Below are 18,378 nucleotides of genomic sequence, written 5' to 3'. Positions count from 1 at the left end.
GTAACCCAGAATTTGAGTTGCATGTTATGGGAATTACTATAGCAAGAACCCCTTGCTGCTAGCCAGGCTAGGAGCAAGGGGAGGAGTTCATTGCAATGTTACACCCTATAACCTGGCCCAAAGGGACCAGGGGTGGAGACTGTGATGGATGTACCTTTAAATTGTTGTAACCCATGACCTGAGTTGCATGTTACAGGAATTACTATAGCAGGAACCACCTGAACCAATGGAGGTGCCTTGCAAGAATGCCTTACAAGAAGCAGTGCAAGTGCAGCAGTGACCAGACCTGAGCTGGCTTTGGTGCCCAATAACTCCACACAACACACCACCTCTCCTGGCCTGAGTGACCACCATAACAGAGGGAGCCCAAAGTCATGGACTAAATTAACTCAGTGGATGTTCTGTGGACATTTTACAGACATTTCATAGGGGTGGTCCATGACTAAAGGAATTATATCTGCGTATTATATTGGGGGGGGGGGGGGAGCGGCTTAATGAGGTTGTATTGGATAGTGTGGTACCTGAGCATGACAAATGGTATGGAATAATCACTGTGAGCAGCATTCAATTCCAAACATCTGCAAAGAGAGAGAAATCTGAATGCCACTATTTCCTTACCATTCATAACGAGGGAGCCAAAGTACACCTAGAGATTCAAGAAAGATTCAGAAAGACTGCTCTATATTTTTTTCCTTGATGATAATAGACTTGACTTGTTTTAAACATCACAAATACTAGACCACTTTTTTTTTTTCCTCCTCAAGAAATTTTGAGAACTAATGGATTGTGACCAGAAGTCATTGAAATCAGGGCAAAGAACTTCATTTAGGCTGCTTTAAACTTTGTTTTCACTAGTTATCCTCACATACTTAACCTAGACTCCTGAAAAATACTTTTGACAAAAACTCTGAAAGAGCCACCCTGTCATTTTGGCTAGGAATGATGAAAGCTTAATTGAGAATTACAGAAGCCAAAACCACCATTTTTAAATCTTGTAGATGCTTTTCTGTTTACTGTAACAAGAGAGCAAACAGATGTGGCAAGGGAAACAGAATAAGCATACCAGATATTCCAATAACAAGCCATTCCTTACTAGTTATCATTTACTTGTTTTTTTTAGAGGACTGAAACACACAAACTTAGTCTGGCAATAAATCCAACTACAGAATTAAATTAAAAATGGACATATCAAGGTGTTAATTTTATTAAACCACAACTTCCATGTCACAGAATGGCTGAGGTGGGAAGGAACCTCTTGAGATCACCTGCTCCAAGCCCTGCTCAGGCAAGGGCAGCTGGAGCAGGCTTCCTGGGATGCCCCCAGTTGGGTTGTTAATCTCTTCGCAGATAGAGACTCCGCAACACCTCTGGGCAGCCTGGTCCATTGTTAGACCACCCTCACAGTACTAAAGTCTTACATGAAAGATGCTCCAGCCGCTTAATCATGAAAGAACTGTTTGGTGTACAAATTAAAAGTAACATTTGTTTTCTTAAGCATATTTTCTTAAGCATGAGATGACATTTTGCCTTATAAAAAACAAATCAGGATCAAATTATGATTTTTCTTTGCCTAAATCCAGTGCCTTTGACTTAGAGCAAGATCACATCTATAAAATCATAATATGAAAAAGAAAAAGCACAGAATTATTGCAAAATTAATTAATTGGACTGAGCCCCTCCTCCCTCCCCCCCCATTACCAGTGCTCACACATAAAACTATACTAGGTAATTTTTTAAGGTCACAGCTTCTGGAAATGAACAAGATGAAATGCAAATCAAACCAGGAAGATATACCTCAGCTGTAAACTAAGAAAACTTGATGCGGGACTCAGTCTGTAAAATCAAGACAGAACTCTACAACAGCATTTCTAAGTCATCAGCTTATTGCAGAATGCTTACTACTGAAGAACACCCATCACGCTAGGCTTCTCCACACTATTTGGCTTCTCAGGTCAAATTCCCAATAAGGTACCTTCTCCTCCTACCCCTTTAAAAGACATTTTATAGCTCATCCCTAATTATGGATTAGACCGAGACAGATGGGGGAAAGGGAACTACCCCATTTTAGCACATTTTATAATGGGATGGTTCATGGAATAGACTGCTTGTTGCTCTGCAGAACTATGCTATATTACCTACACTTTAGAATCAAACTGTTCTTAAGGAAGTCCTGAAAAATTAATCTCTATTAACATAGAGATAGAACAGATTAAGCTTCTTCTTAAGCCTTTGGTTGGGGCTCAGCAAATTATATGTTAATTGTTTGTACACTGTGCCCTCTCTATGAGTACACACCATGAGATGCCCCACTAAAACCAGTAGAATAGCTTTGTAGGACCATAAGCGTGTATTTGTTTACAAGATTAGGATCATTACATCAGTCTTGCCTGCTAATTAAACTACTCTCAACTTTCCCTGTTCCTTAAACTGAGTAACAATAGGTTTTGAAAAACAAACACACTGAAATGGTCTGGGAAAGCTGATCTCCAGTGCTTTTAAAAACTTCTAAAGAGTGTCTAAGAAAGAAGATTTTCTTTTAAAGCATAATTCAGTTATTAGCACATACCCTACAACATTTCTAAAATTACTTTGGCTGTGAGCGGATGTACACCCTTTGTACAGGCAGCAGAGACTGATGAAGATGTTACTGTTTTACTGGTGGTTACCAGTCTTTGCTGGCAAAAAAAGGAAGCGTACATGGTTCAGCTGTGGGGAGGCGGACAGTACCTTCCAACAGAAAAGGAGCAGTAAGCACCTGGGGGATGGTACCTCTCAAGCGCTGGTGTGTATGTGTGCAAGCTGCCTTGGCCTTGAATGCAGAGCTAGCACTGATTAAATTGTTTTAAAAATGTGAGCTGAAATGTGTGGTAAATTATTTCCAGCTGGAGCGATGCAAAAAAGTTGCAGTTCTAACAACAGCCTTCGCCAGCTTCAGCAAAATTATCAGGAAGAGACAGCAGTTTGCATTTCAGCTGTATTTTAAAGGCTGAACTCACCACAAAGCTTGGGACAAGTCAAGTTCTGTATGTAATTACTTGACTTCACTGATATGGACTGATTTGTCTGTGCAAAAATGAACCTGCATGGAACTCTAAAGACAAACAAGAGTTAGCAGCATATATGTACGCAAACAAGCGTAGCAGGTTACATTAACTGCTAATTAAACTTTATCAAGCAGTTAAGTAACAAAGACATAATGGATTTAAAAAGTCTTAAGGAATTTGTTCATCAGAGAAAGCATGAAACAATCTCAAGGCACGCAATGGGGTTGTGACAGCATAGCAGAGGCGAAGGTAACGCGTGATCCAGATTTCTCTCCCTAAAGAGGCAGAGTCCTACCACAGATTTATAGGTTGGCAGGTCCTGCCCTTGTCACATAAAATTAATTCTCCAAGTATACAGAGCAAGAGGGTGGCTCTATATAAATGCTGCTCCGCATGCTAAATGACACACAAAGCACGTCAATAGGCATACGCTGTGGTGCAAGCCACGTCTAGAGAAAAATAATTTTGTGCACGCTGGGCTATATGAAGAAGTTAAACTGCTTCCACCTAAAAGCACACTGCTGTTTCTCAGGCAGGATTTTCACAACACGGTGTCCAAGTTTGCACATCCCTGCAGAAGGCAGGGGAGGGAGCTGATGAGAAGTCTTCTGAGCTGGAACAGGTATCCATCAGAGCACGCTAGTTGCTCAACCGAAGGGGTGACGTGCCACAACAGGAGTGCCTTCAGATAGAGCTGCTGTGATCCGCAATGTGAAACCATGGCCTCGCCGATACCCTGGCAGCACTGCTTACCTCCTCCCTCCACACACGCACACCGTAAGCTAAGAAAAATGTGAGCTCGGTATTCACTTAATTCGACAGCAAACTTGTAAGAACACAGCGTGATTAAGCCTGGAGGTACCACACGTTGCAAGGTAAACTTTCAGTCAATACCAACAAAGGACGAACAGTTAACCTGTACACAGCCAAGCTAACATGACTGGCATCATAGGTTTTAGTTGTTTAAGGCTGTGCTGGCATAATACTGAGTACTCAGAATTTAAAAGCTGCCTTTTATTAAGCAAAGTGAGTCCTCTGTTTGCTGATGTATCTTGCTTATATACATGTAACTTGGCCGTGTTGTAAGTCACATGTACAGGAAGCTGAAAGGACTGTAAAACCCACAGGACTTTTTTTTTTTTTAACTTGGCAGAAGATAGCTGTTGTTCTTTAGTAAAATGAAGCTCTTTAAGTCAGCTATCCCTATATGTCCTTTCACTTACCACCTGTGGCTTTGACAGTGAAATCAAACCCATGCTCTCCCGTTTTGATCAATTCCACACTTTTAAGAAAGGTGCTCATGCCACGAATTACTACTAAAATAAACACTGGTATAAAACAACACAAGCTGAGTTTTTCCAGGTGATGCTGGTGGTAAGACAAAGGCTTCCGGGTGAGAATCCCAGTTGGCAACGCTTGTGCTAGCAACTTCCATCTACATACAACACGTTCATCGGGCTACAGGGGCTTGTTCTGTATCATTAATAAACACAACCTCTATGTTCCCTTCATGAGGGCAATGATACAGCAGCATGAACACAAGTAGAAGTTTTCTTGGCAATGAACAGTTACGAACCTTCAAAAAAATGGGGATTGGACAGGCTCCTTTTCTCTGAGCATACCAGCACTTTCCAGAATCTGGATGAGCTCTTGACTATTCCCTGCCTTTAAGGGACAGAGTTATTAAGAGACTTTCTAAAAATCAATACATAACAGTCAAATAAAATACATCTAAGTCATTCTCTGCCTAAGCCAGGCACTGATGTTTCTAATAGAAAAACAGTTAGAAAAGTCAGGAGGTTCTAACACCATTTCAGAAGAACGTGGTGTCCATTACAGCCTGCAGACCACGCAAATAGACTTTACCATCAGAAACAGTGGAAGGCAGCAAGCGCTAAGTTTTGGAATTGCAGCTGTTACTTCAATAATGAAGTCAAATGCACCTTTCTCTTCCTTCAGCTTAAGTCTTAAGAACAGGAAAGAAGGGTAGAAGATTCAAAGAAGGAAAAAAAATACAGTTTAATACAAATACAACACAAATCAATAGCAGGAAAAAGCAAAATGGCAAACAGTGAATTTGTAATCTTTTGTTTTCGGAGGAGAGGATAACTCCTGTAAAACAGAGTGCTCCAGCACAGGTTACAGAGCTGTAAAGGGTAACAACAGAAGCTGATACATACAGGTCAGGCTCGCTGATTTAACTTTCTGGTTCCTTTTGAACTTTTAAACTCTCTGAATAGATGGGCTCCGGCAATTTCAAAATTATTAGCATCTGTTTTGCCATACTTTGAGGAAAAGTGAAACACAGAAGCGTTCAGGAAGTGAAAGGTTATTTCTTGTGCATCTTCAGTAAACACGAAAGACACTGAGCGTACAAGAAAACCATATAAAGTGAACTGCAAATGCCAGCTTATAGTTGTTCTCAACCAAAAACCTCACAACTGAGGGTGGCCACATTTTCTTTTCATGCAGGAGGCCACCAGTTTGAGTTAAGATGCGAGAGCTTGGAATCCTAGGGACAAAAAAATCCAACCTATGCAAATAGCAGATTTAAATATAAAAGACTGAGCCTAATGCAACACTTAAGCTAGATGGTACCCTTTATACTTCTTTTTTCCCCCCTCTTAATTAACAAACAAAAAACCTGCTTTGAATTTGTTGTTAGACTCTGGTAAAATCCAGAGGAGTGCAAACACAGGTATTTATGGATGGCAAGCAACAGGAAGTTTTTTAGACTGTACAACTGCCAAGGCTTTTAAGGTTTGGGTTTTGGGTTTTTTTTTTGTTTAATGTATCTCTTTGTGCTGCTAGCATCTCAAAGTGAGTACAAAAGTTAGTTCTGCCAAATTAATTTCCTGAAAAACTGAGTCCACATACAAACAAATTTCTTGCAAGTGTTCCCTCTTCCCACTCACTCCCCTGTCCAAGTCACAGATCTAGCATGGTCTGCTTCATTTTCCTTATCTGAAAATGCAGAAGGCTTAGATCTGTCCTTCCTCCTGACATCAAAAGTGGAAGAACTGCTGTCTCCAGCACAACCTTAGGCACGGTAGCTCTCACAGTAGGTCTAGGTACAACCTCCTAGGTTTGAACAGGATTCCTGTTCAAAATAGCACGAGTCAGTATTACCCCAATCTCAACTTCCAGCCAGTAAAATTAAGCAGTTTAAAAGATCTGAAGTGGAAGACCAACAAAGTTACTTTGACAGAATATGCCCAAGATTGAAGGGTAATTATTAAGAGTACCGCTAATAAGTTATTTCAATACCCTGGCTAAATTCCAACTGGGCCACCTGATGGGCAATCCAGACTCTGCTCAGTCTTCAAATAGCTGGAAATAACAGGGTACAAAAACCCTCAAAGAACAGTTTAAACAGCACCTGGTGTCCAAAACTGCTAAAAACTTGCACTGTATTCACGTCTAGGTGCATCGACAGCCAGGGCCCCTCTCAGATCCACTCTGCAAACAAGGGAGATTGCGTACCACAGTCTGAGGAATGTGCAAAGTTTCCTTTAGGAGTTTTCTCCTGGAAGTATGAATAGCAGTTGTCACTTAGATTGCACTCAAAGGGAATTAAGCCTTTGGGGACTGAGGAGGGAATGCAGCATTTCCAGGGGAGAGTGGGGAAGAAATGTGTTGAAGGAATAAACAGGTTGTTTACACAAAGTCAGGCACTGGCCAGTGACACAGCTGAGACTGAAACACCCCAAGGCTCCTAAACCCATCAAATGCTGCATTATATGCTTACCCACCTGCAGACTGATTCCTTATCTTTGTGAACCTTCCCATCCCTCCTCCAGTACACACACAGGCAGCCAAAGCCTTGACTCACGGTAAATCCTACATGCTTCAAAAGTCAGAGAATATAGCATTAAATACTGAATTTATTCAATTTATTAGCAGACCTTCCTTTATGTGGCAGACCAGCTTCAAAGGAGTAGAAGTCCAAAATACTTCATAGAGCTAAGCTACCAGATACATGCATTTATGATGGATGAGTTTCTTGAAGCCAGTTGCCTTGTAAAAGCTTGTTCTTTACTAGCAAGCCCTTGCTGCTACTTTGGGAGCTCCATAGCTACAGCAGAACAGTGACTTGGTATTTCTGGAAGACAGTTTGTTTACTATCAGAACCGCTGACAAAGCAGAATCAGTAGCAACACCAAGCCACTTACTCTAACACAAACAATTTTCGTATTCCTTGGTAGCTATAACTGCACTTGTTCAGAATCTTAACTCCGCAGGTAGGTTCCTCCTCAAACAAACACTCCAATTTGATTTCTCCTAGGCTTTCACCACTACCTTGCTCCATAGTTCAGGATGATGTATACATCCTCCACTTTTCCATCGACTTCCAGTTCTTTTCCTTTATTTCCTATCTTACCTTTCACATCCTGCAGGGGAAAAAAAAAAAAAAGTCTAACGGAACAATTTTATGGGCCAGCTGTTTTGGAGTGTAATCATAATCACATAACATGCAGAGAACCATATTCATGTCACTTATCAAACAACTCATACAGTATCAGAGGACAGTAAAAGATAATGATATGCAATATAAGTGGTACAGAATATACTCTTCCAAGTAGAAGCTGCTCTTCCAGCTTCCTGTAGCTCAGTTTTTCTGTGAGTTATGCAGCTTACGTTACATTTATATAACCAATTCAGGGAAAAAACAAGAATTACTCTAGTCAGCAAAACCATTTGTAGTTTTATAAGCCCTTCAGCATGAAGAAAAATGTCAGGACCTGTTCCTTAAAAATCCACCTGTTTTCAACAGGCCAGGACATTAAAACCACTAAATCACACTTCTTCACTTCCCCCTTCCAATTTCAATCAAGAGAAATTGCAACCAATTTGCCCAAGAGAACCATCATCAACTTCTTTTTCCAGTAACCTAGTACTTTTTAGCATTGTTTCAGTTTTTTGGAAGGATCAAGTGAATGGGGAAAACAAATACTGGATGGGGTACCTTAAGTGCTAGATGCTAAAGACATCAAGATGTCATAAGACCTTAGATGCTAAAGACATCGAGTGAGTGAGCAATAGACTCACTGTAGCAATAGACAGAGTAATAAGTTAGCTGCCAAACATCCAAAATGCTGTTCTTTTGAGACTCCACTTTCCTTCTTGATGAGGTTCAAGCATATTTGTCTCACCCTCCTAGCAAAACTGAGCAGTATCAGTCCATGAAAAAGCTTCCTTTGCAAAAGGCAGGCTCTGAGTATTACCTGACTGAATCATGTGCTTGAACTGTAAAAGCCATTTTCTATCAATTCGGCAAGTGTCTGCCATTACCAATACCTGAAATCTAATTGCATTTTAAGTGCTTTAGAGCTCTAGAGCAACTCTGAGTGCATTTACAGGAATAATGCCCCATCTTTAAGAAATTAGAAACTGTTGGACAGGCTACAAAAGAACAACTTGAATATTGCCAGTTTATCATCCAGAAGAAAACATTTTGTCATTTTTAATCGCTGTCGGACTTGAGATGAGTCAGGAACTAAGACCCAACTCAGTCTTCTCTCCATAACCTGGCTTCTCAGCAGGCTTTCTGGTTCATCGGTTCTCATAACAATCCTTTTCACATCTAAATACAAACCAGTCGTAAGGGTCTGGTTTTTTGTGTAAAAGCTTTAACCTCTCAAAACTATTCAAACACCTTCTCCTTTACATAAACACAGAGCAGCTCTCTCTTGTGCAATTCATGCCCAACATAGTGTATAGATTCAAGGGTTCTCCATTCGGGTTTGTGCTGCATTTTGAATCTCCCTTCCTCATACCAAGTCGGGCAGCAGTAAGGTGCCAAGAAACCTGAGGCCAGTTCTGCAGGTGAAAAAGGTGTTTCACCTCCAAACTGAAGGAGCATGGGGACGTACTTGGCAGGAAAGAGGTGAAATCTTCCTGCCCGCAACAGCAGGCCATCACAGTCAGGATGCTGCCTACGAAAACAGAAAGATTTTTCCCCTCTACACAAAAAAGGGAAGCTGGTTTCTGTGAATTCAGTCTTTCATTTGCAAGACTGTGAACTACTACAGAAGTGTCCGTCTAAACTTATGGAATTAGTATCACTTATTCGTCCAACCGAGAACCCTGGCTTACTTCCAGCCCCTCAAGAGGCAAGGTAAAAGAATTAAAGTAAGTTTAAATTGCAGACTCTGTTTGACTAGGAAAAAATTAGTTTAAAAGGTATGTTGATTTTACCCACTGAGTCTGTCCAGTGACTGTTCAGGTAAACCTCAGCTTTTTGCTTTGCAATTGATAGAGGTTTGCTTTCCAAAGCTTTTGTATTAGATATTCTCTCCAGATCTTGCTTCCCATTTGTTTTTTAAATAAACTCATTGAGCAGACAAGTCAATTTGGACATACAGAAACAGTATATTCCTGAACAGTTTGAGATTTACAGAACCTGCTTCTCAAAAAAGGCCACTTTGAAATTAATTCTGAAAGATTTTTGCAGTGCAGAGACTTCCAGGGGTTCACAAACTTAAAGTTGTTCTAGTTCTGTGTTTATATTCTTGTGCAAATGTAAACCCACTCACCCTGGCTTTTTAGAAGTTTTTCACCTAACCTTTCCCAAAGGTCAAATGTTTGCAGTTTTGCTCTGTACGAGCATAGTATATTCTCTGTTCCACTGAGCTTTGGGGCACACGGCTTGCAGATACTTAGACAAGTAAGATATCTAAGAACTGAATCACTAAAAACGTACTGACAAAAACGCTTGTAAAATCTGCCTGTGATCACTAACTTTTAACACCACTAATGACAGCAAGAGCCTGATGCGATCTGTTGTTTGCTCAGATGTGAGCAGCATGTCCTTAGCTGGCTCTGTACTTCAAAGCACCTGTCTCAGTGTCACCTAGCACAAACCCAGATCAAGGTGCAACTTCCTGTGTGTTTTAAAAACAAGTGCCAGGAGGAAATGCCTACCACTCCCCATATATGGTCAAAACTGAACTTAATACTGAGCTTCAGCAGCCATGGATAAAATGGTACCAACTTACATGCATTCTGCTCAAGAATAAAACTGCAGAGGATCTTCTATAAGCAAGAGTTAAATGGGGCTAATTAGAGCTAAATGTAAACACTGACGCAACTTCAAATTATTTCCATCTCCCCCCAAAAAAACCAACCACCACCAAAAAAAAAACCAAACCCCACCTTCTTGCACTGAATTTATCTGCCCTCCAGGTCTCTATGCCTCAAAATACACTCCCCCATCCCTAATCCATCGGAGCAGCCACCCCATTAGCCACATGTTTCCCCAGCACCACTCCATCCTCCTCCTGAGCACAGACTCAATGTCTGTTCAAACAGAGCCGGGTCCAGCCTCTCCTGCCACACCGAGCGACTGCCATGTTGTCTTTCTGCCATCAACCTACATGGTTAACAGCAGGATTGACATGCTTCAGACTTTTGTTTCCTGGTGCTCCTCATGTATGAGCTTTCTATACATGTTTTGAAAATCCCAAATCAATAGGATTATCCAAACAAAGCAATTGTTTTCACACACACACACGTAAAGCAGAATTACACTTTTAGGTGTCTGGAGAAGGTGGAAAGTAGGCACAACTTGCCAACTGCCAAGTTACCGGCTCCACATCCCTGCTTGTCCTTTCAGGTGACAGATATCCAACCAACAGGTGACCTGTCTGCACCATGGCAGTCACCACCTTTAGGGGAAGAAGCACCTACAGAGGGGGGCTGAAAGATGTCCAAAAAGTGTCTCTATCCCTAAGAAAGGAACAGACACCAGACTGACAGCTGGACCCAAGCAACTTTTCCAAGCCTTTAATTTGCACAGAAGTCCAAGGCAGCAATATATCTAAGCAGATCCACTTGCAAAGAAAACCGAGGACTCCTGTAAACTCACGGAGGGGTCCGAGCTCGCTCATGAGCACCTGGGTACTTTTTAATTTCATCCATTTCCACCAGCGGGCAGAACCCAAGTTATTTCATTCCGGTTCCTCCTATCACCAAAACCCGGCCTCCCCCGCCGCGGCCGCGCAGGAGTCGCCGCTCGCCGTAACGTGGCTCCGAAAACCCCTTCCCAGCCCGGCACTGCCCGCACGGGCTCGTCCCCCGTACCCGCGCCGGCCCCTCGCCGCTGAGGGGAACCCAGCGGCACCGCACACCCGAGCCCAGGCGCCGGCCCCGGGCACGGCCGCCGCGCTCAGCCCGGGAAGGGGCCGGCGCGGTCGCCGGGGGAAGCCCCGCGCCGCCCCTGCGCCCGGCGCCGTCGGCCATCTCGGGAGCTTCCCTCAAGGGACGCGCCCGCCGCCCGCACCACTCTCCCCGGCTCCCCTCGGCCCAGGGCCCGGCCGGCGGGCGCGGGAGCCCCCTCCGGCCCCACTCACCTCTTCCGTCGCGCCTCGCCGGGCGGCGAGGCGGGCGTGAGGCAAGCGCGGGGCGCCCGTGCCGCTCAGCCGCGGCCCCGCGGGGCTGGGGGGCGGCGCGGCCCGGCCCGGCTCGGCCCGACCCGGTGGGCGAGAGAGCGAAGCCCGCGAGCGCTCGGCAGCGACAGGGCGGCGGTCCCGTCACGGCGGCGGCGGCGGCGGTGGCGACCGCCTGCGGAGCATGCGCCGGGCCGGGCCCGGCCCGCCCGGGGGTGGCGCCTCGCCGCGGCCGCCTCGCGGGCTGAGGGGAGTAGGGGGAGATGGCGGCGTGGGGCTGCCGGGGAGCTGCTCCGCCGCTGAGGAGATTTTCCAGGCCGCGCCCGGGTGGGCGGTAGGAGGCGGTTCGGGCCCTCAGAGGCCGCCGAGCCCCAGCGGGGACGGCCCTGCCTAGGCCGCAGCGCGGTCAGGGAGAAAGGGGGGGGGGGGTGTTAAAATGGATCTGTCGCCTGGATGGTGTAAAGTGAGGTAAAGGCTTTAGCGGGTGTGGTGGGAGGCCAGCCCAGTGCCCGGGTCAGCACCCGGGGGTTTAACAGTAGGTGCCTAAACATGCCTGTCGGCTAACATATATTGTAGCAGCGCTCGGACGGTGCAGAAGTTGCGGGGTTGTCTTTGCCACCTCAGTGCTGAGGCCATAGCTGTCGTCTCTGCAGATGACCGATGTCTGCCGTGGTGCGGGCTGAGCTACTGGTGTATTTGGATCATCTTTAAGAAACTTAGAACCCTATCCCTAGCCTCATGCAGACGCGAGTGAGCTGGCGTAAACAACTTGGTGTTTACACTGAAATGAGGAGACACACAATTCTCTCATCTGCACAGAAAAGAAATGGGTTTCTTCGTTGCGGTTTCAAACTCTTCTCAGAGTCACAGGAAATGGCACAAGTGGAAGTAGTATCAGTAAGAAAATGATTCAGTTCAATAAATTTATTCCCCCCCTTCCCCCACATGCACATGTATTTGGCATTTTCTTCTGAAAGAAGAGCCAATCTGCTGCTGCCTTTTAGGGGAATTGTCCTAATAGCCGAATCAGTCATGAAAAAGCCCTCACCCTGATAAATGTGCCCCTTTTGGAGGTAATGGTAGTTTCACGTAATTCAGACTAATCAGAGCACACTGATACCATCTTTTTGTCGAGGTCTTCTCGTGCATGGCAGCACATGGGTGTGCAAGTCCCTTTGCTGTTACGAACTGTTTAAATACCAATACGGTTAACCGGTCCCAGCTCATCTGCCTTGTGCCTCACCAGTCCTGAGTTTTGAACCTTTTCTCCAGGAAACCAGCGCAAAGCTTTTAATCTCCTGCACGGGAGCTGGGAGACAGGGCCTGATTGTGTGTGACTGCATGTGTGTGCATGTCCAGGTGGTTGTAGTTTACAAACTAAAGATAGATAATCATTGATTCTTTTTTTTCCCCTCTCCCAAGAGGAAACAAGCCAGCCCTTCCCCACCTGTTTCCACAGCTGTCAGGGAACCAGCAGAGCATAATTTGGATGCTTTTACACCATGTTAACTTTTTTCCTCAGCCACGTGGCATCGTTGCGTCTGGATTAACCATGCGCTGTGGGTGCACAGGAAAGCACTGGAGTCTCATCCCGTTTCCATCACTCTGGTGATCTTAACTCAGGTTAGAAAAGAGCCTGAGGTTGGAAGGAGAGAGGTCAAACCCCGCAGATGGGTGTGGCCATGCCATGGCTCTCAGGCCCGACCTTTTCTTGCTCTCTTGTTCCCTGTCCCCTGTGATCTGCCTGCAGGGGCTGTGCTTCCAGTGATTAGCTTTCATTCTTGCTAGCCCTTTCCATGGCTTTGCCTTTATGATGATAATATCAGGTTTTCTCAGTGGGTTTTCATGCCAAATAACATACCAGATCTTTATTATTTATGCTTTACAGGCAGGGCTTGTTTCCCAGCACAGCAACTGATGCTGCTTAAATCCTGAAGCTCAGAGCTGCAAATCAAAGCAAAGCCGAGGAAGCGGCTGTGACGGAAGGATTGCATAAGGGGCTTAGCCTGGGGTTGCTCATGGCTGCAGGAGCTCAGAGGAGAGCAGCTTTACCTCTGCATCCATCTAAATCAGTGCCCAGAGCCCAAGACCATGTCCAGGAATGACCCAGGCTCCCAAAGGCCATGTCCTTCAGCAAGAATTAAATTCTCACGTGCTCATGCACCTCACTTCAAAAAATGGGGCTGAGGTCCTATAGCACTTACAGTCTCACAAAAATTGTGTGTTCAGTCTCCTAGTCCTGCCTGCAATGTGAGCTTTTTGCTTTTTCTCCTTAATTTCAGGACACTGGTGTCTGCTGATTTCTACTAGTTGTTCTGTGACACATAACTGGGATGAAATCAATGTGCTTCTAAAAATTACTTCAAGAACTATGTTAATAACAGGGGAGGATTTCCAACCTATACCCAAAATGGTCTGCTTCTACCACAACATACCATCCTATGGGAAGGATGTAATTTTGTATTAAAACCTTTAAAGTCGTTTTCTCTAAGGAATTAATCGCATGTATTTGTAGCTGAATATGTTTTCTTGCTTATAAAGAGAATAGGCTTGCAAAGAGCTGCTGAAAAGGCCTTTGATGCAAAATACATTTTTCTTTCCCCTGTAAGTACTGTACTGGGGTGCAGTGACAGGTCAGAAGAATTGTTTTGTCTCATGTACTTCTTTATTTTGCAACTTCCAGGATGCACTGATACCCTCCACAAAAGAAATGGCAAAATACAGATGATGAGACTTGACTTTCTTGGTACTTGTGAAATAAAAATCAAACTAAATTCAACCAAATTCTCTCTCATAGCCTTCTTTAAAGAAGAGGTAGGGATGAATGCACAAATTATCCCTTACTTGCCTGCTCTGCAGTTTGGTTTTCAAGCTTCCAGAAGCCAGACTTCACCTTTGCCTCTGAAATGGTGATGTTTTCACACTACTTTAAACAGTGTAAATGTTTAGAAAGGTTTTTTTTCATGGCATTTCAAGGTACAGCGAGGGGCCCTGCATACAGTAAAGTGCTTTAAATCACCACTGCCATCAGCTTGGGATTGATTGGACCTTTATATAAATGTGGTTTAACACTATCTAAGTGGTTTCAGTTTGTCATTGATTTGCTCTTGGCAGTACATCTGGAGCCTGGTTCTTCTCATACGTACTAGCAAAAATCAGGAGGAGGTAATGAAGTCAGAGGCGCTGTGCAATGTGTAAAATGGGCCACTGACTTTCAATGTCAGCGATTCCTTAAACTGTAATAGTATTAGAAAGTACTCTGAGAATAATTCTCTGTGCTCTTGTATGCTTCTGCAGAGCGTCAGGCTACGTTCAGTGCTGCTCAAATTAGAATTTGTTTTTTAAATTATTTTTTTTTGCCCCAAAGAAAAACATTCTTCCATTTTTATCTCCAGGAAAAAAAGTGGGAGTTACAAAGGAGAGCAAGTTGAGCATTTTTTCCTCAAAATCAACAAAATGGATCTTTTCACTTAAGAGGTTTTTTTTCTAACACAGAGAGCAGAAGCCGTTCTCAGCTGGACCCGCGCTGGGTTTGGTTCATCCTGCGGCCGGAGCATGGGGAGCAGCCAGGATGCAGGGCCAGGAGGAGCAGGAGGAGCAGGCTATCGGGCAGTGCAGAGTCGCATCAGGCGAAGGGGGTCACACAGCAACAACCTTCGGTGCTCCAAACTGTCCGTTGGGTGCCCATCAGCTGGGTGTTGCGGGTGAATTCATCCTGCACCCTCCTCCCTGTCACGTCTCCCCATTGGTGAAGCGGATGGCACTGTAGAGCATCACCATGCAATATCTTAGAGGCTGCAAGGCCCCCGGATACTGCAGAGATGGGGTGGGACTTGCCACGGGAGCTGTATAAATAGATATGCAAGTGCACAAGTTCTTTCATCTGATCTGTTGCTGAATTTATCTTAAACTTCCTGTGCTCACATAACATGCGTGAAACTGTGTTTGTGACACCGTTTTCAGAGTGCTTGTCTCTGCTTGGAAAAGCAAGTGAGAGAATTTATTTTGAGACATCAGGAATGTGTGAATTGCTTCTTCATAATTAACTGCTTCTAAATATGGACTCAACCCTTTTTTTTTAAGTTAAGTGGGTTTTCTAATAATCTCAGTTTGGGGAAGGAGAGGTACTTCATGTCCGTAGTCCAAATCTACTTTGAAAAAAAATGATTAAATTTTGTCCATCCAAAGCAGTGCTTGTTCTGAGGGTGCTGTGGCAGCTGCTGCTGAAAGCCAAGCTGCGGGGGGATTTCCTGCACGGGGCTGAAGCGAGCTGGCAACGCGGTGTGTAGGAGGTGTAACACGTAGCTCCATTTCCCGACTTCCCTGGCCAGGGGGCTGGAGTTTGCTCACTTTGCTCCAAGCTCAGGAGTGTGGAGATGCTGCCGCCGTCTCTCAGTCCTGCATCAGGCATGTTCATGTTGCTGCTTGCCTTCATGGTCTGTTTTTTCCCGTTGCCAGCTTTCTGGTTCTTCATTGTCCTCTTAACAAACCGAACCAACAGCATTATTTGCTTTTTTTTTTTTTTCCAGATTTCTCTGCTGAAAAACATACCTAATGTCCATGTGTTGTGAAGCAGAAACTAGGTTTGTGTAAAGAGCTGTAGAGCAGCTGCAAAGGATGGAGTTATACCAGTGCCCGTGGCCGGGCAGCTGGCACACTGCAACCAGTGCAGCCTAAATCTTGCTTCTTGTCTCAGCCATCGCTGCTCTGAGATGTAATGGAGCAGTGTGGTGGTGGTGGTGGTCATTGTGGTGGCAGTGGTGACGGTGATGGTGGTCATCGTGGTGACAGTGGTGATGGTGGTGGTGGTCATCGTGGTGATAGTGGTGGTGGTGATGGTAGCCAGCTCCAAATCCCACTTCTGATCCCCCCCCCCCGAACTCAGACTCATTCGGTGAGCACCTTTTTATTGTGCTTCAAGAAGACTAATAAAATACACAAACACAAATCAATATTGCCCAGAACCTCAAATACATTTTCTTTGGCTCATCTGCTTTCCAGCGCGGCTGTCTCCAGAAGGATGAGTTTGGTGCTGGCACAGTTCGCAGGTACCCACTTGCTGCCTGGCTGCCTGCCAGCCGCACCACTAGAGCTAGACGCACTTGCTTATGTACTAGCTCCATATATATATATATATATATAACCCAGAAAAAGCTATATGTGCAACAGTTGGCTTTTATAAGGGCAAGTCTAGCACTAACTGGAACTGGAGGCAGGTCTGCTGGTGGGGAGGGATGAAGCAGAGCAGTGACCTCAACCAGAACAATAATTAAATGTTTTACGATTGAAAATGCCACGTTTGTCACCAAAGCGTTCACCTTTCCGTAATGCTACACAACATTGATTCACGTCCCTCATGGTCCACAGATCACAGAGCTTGTTTACATGGCTGGAGGCATTTCTCAGGTCAGTGTCCAGCATCTGAGATCAGGTGCCCCGGTCTCTTTCAGGAGAACACACCTAACCTGGAGCACGCACCATTTCTAAAATATTTAATGAATTAGTAGCAGCCAGGATATACAGCCTTGCCTGGACAACTTCCAAAGCACATTCTGTTGCTGCTGTTTCTCTCATGTACTTTTGAAAACTACATTTCCCTGGTCTATGTTATAAAGCAGCATTTTTATGTGGCGTTTGCTATATTCCCCCTCCCTCTGTCATATAGAGATAGAGAATTAAGGTCATGTTTCCGGGAAGGGTGCTGCTCATAATGGCACAGAGGGTTCAGAAATACAAGCGAGATGGCAAACAAACTCCAAATCTGGAGAAATGTGGACTTTTCCCCAAGCCCGTTAAAGATGAGCAATATCACCATCAGGAGCTTAGTGCCCCAGTCTTTGCCTTCATCCTGCCATGCTATTTAACCACGTGCATCGTGGATGCAGCAGGACCGTGTGGCTGTTGTGAAAGCATATGGGAAGAGAAAAATGAAAGATGTCAGTGATCCTAGAGACAGAGAAAGGTGAGGTTAAGGCTGGTCTCTGTCACCCTAGGTTGCGTTTAAATGGCACGGTCTACAGTAAGAGGCTAATTGTTACAGTGCATTTGGATATTGTTAGCTATGGGTTTCAAATGTACCGAGAGCATTCAGGTTGCAATACAAAATCTGGTGAAAATAGCTGATGTTACCATTTCATTCCATGAAACCTATGGAGGTGAAAAGCAGTGTAGGATTTTTCTCCCATTTTATGTAACTCCATTTTTTCTCATTTCCTCTTAAGTGAAAACACTGTATTTCATGCAATTGTTTTAAAAGGCTGTGGCATGTCTGCTTTAACTTACCTGAGTTAAAGGGGTGAAAAAGTGAAAAATCCTTAGACTAGGAAGGATCTAAATAGATACTGTGTTCCTCTAATAATTTTCAGATAAAACACTCACTGTGGATTGTGATTAAAATGAGTTTTCCTTTAACGGGGATGCAAATGCAACTGCAGCAGCATGTCACAATTCCATCCAAAATTAATTAGGCTTCATTAGCAATAAGCCTCTGGAAATTTTAATTTCCAGAGTCCCCTGGAGCACTGCATTTCAAACCAGAACGCAGCAAGGCTTTGGATGCTGGAGGGGCAGCATCACATGCTGTCTTGAGACGTTGTTGTTCTGTACTGGGTGGAAATTTTTCTCAAACAAACATGACTTTTTTTATCACTCTGGGAACGTGAAGCCAACACATTTAAGGAAATTGCTTGCATAAGAAATACACCGAATCAGCAGGTAATCCTGGGCACACATCAGAAACATTGGCACGGAGCCTCTCACGGTGTCTCTGCTGATCTGTGCCCATCTAAACCGGCGAAGCCTTTATCAGTGCGCTTCCACAGGAAAGGTACTGACTCCTCCTTATCCACTTCCCTCTGGAAGAATCACTTCTGCTCTGGTGCTCCAGAACACTGACCCTAAAGGGCATCTGTGCATTCACATTTTTGCTCGTGTGTTTTTGTTAAAGT

The 18,378-nt window shown here is 44.5% G+C and overlaps 1 protein-coding gene across 2 annotated transcripts in view; it reads right to left on the bottom strand.

The window, feature by feature from the left end:
* JAK1 (Janus kinase 1) overlaps positions 1–11,588 on the bottom strand; it is a 66,744-nt gene extending 55,156 nt beyond the window's left edge. For both annotated transcript variants that reach the window (XM_072866511.1, XM_072866512.1), the window contains exon 1: positions 11,396–11,588. The gene's annotated coding sequence lies outside the window, so the exon portion shown is untranslated. The remainder of the gene's footprint in view (positions 1–11,395) is intronic.
* Between the last annotated feature and the right edge of the window lie 6,790 nt (positions 11,589–18,378).

Source organism: Ciconia boyciana, chromosome 7 (genome assembly GCF_034638445.1).
Source record: "Ciconia boyciana chromosome 7, ASM3463844v1, whole genome shotgun sequence".
Taxonomy (NCBI): Eukaryota; Metazoa; Chordata; class Aves; order Ciconiiformes; family Ciconiidae; genus Ciconia; species Ciconia boyciana.
Note: the sequence above shows the minus strand (reverse complement) of the source record. Positions and strands in the feature narration are given on the sequence as shown.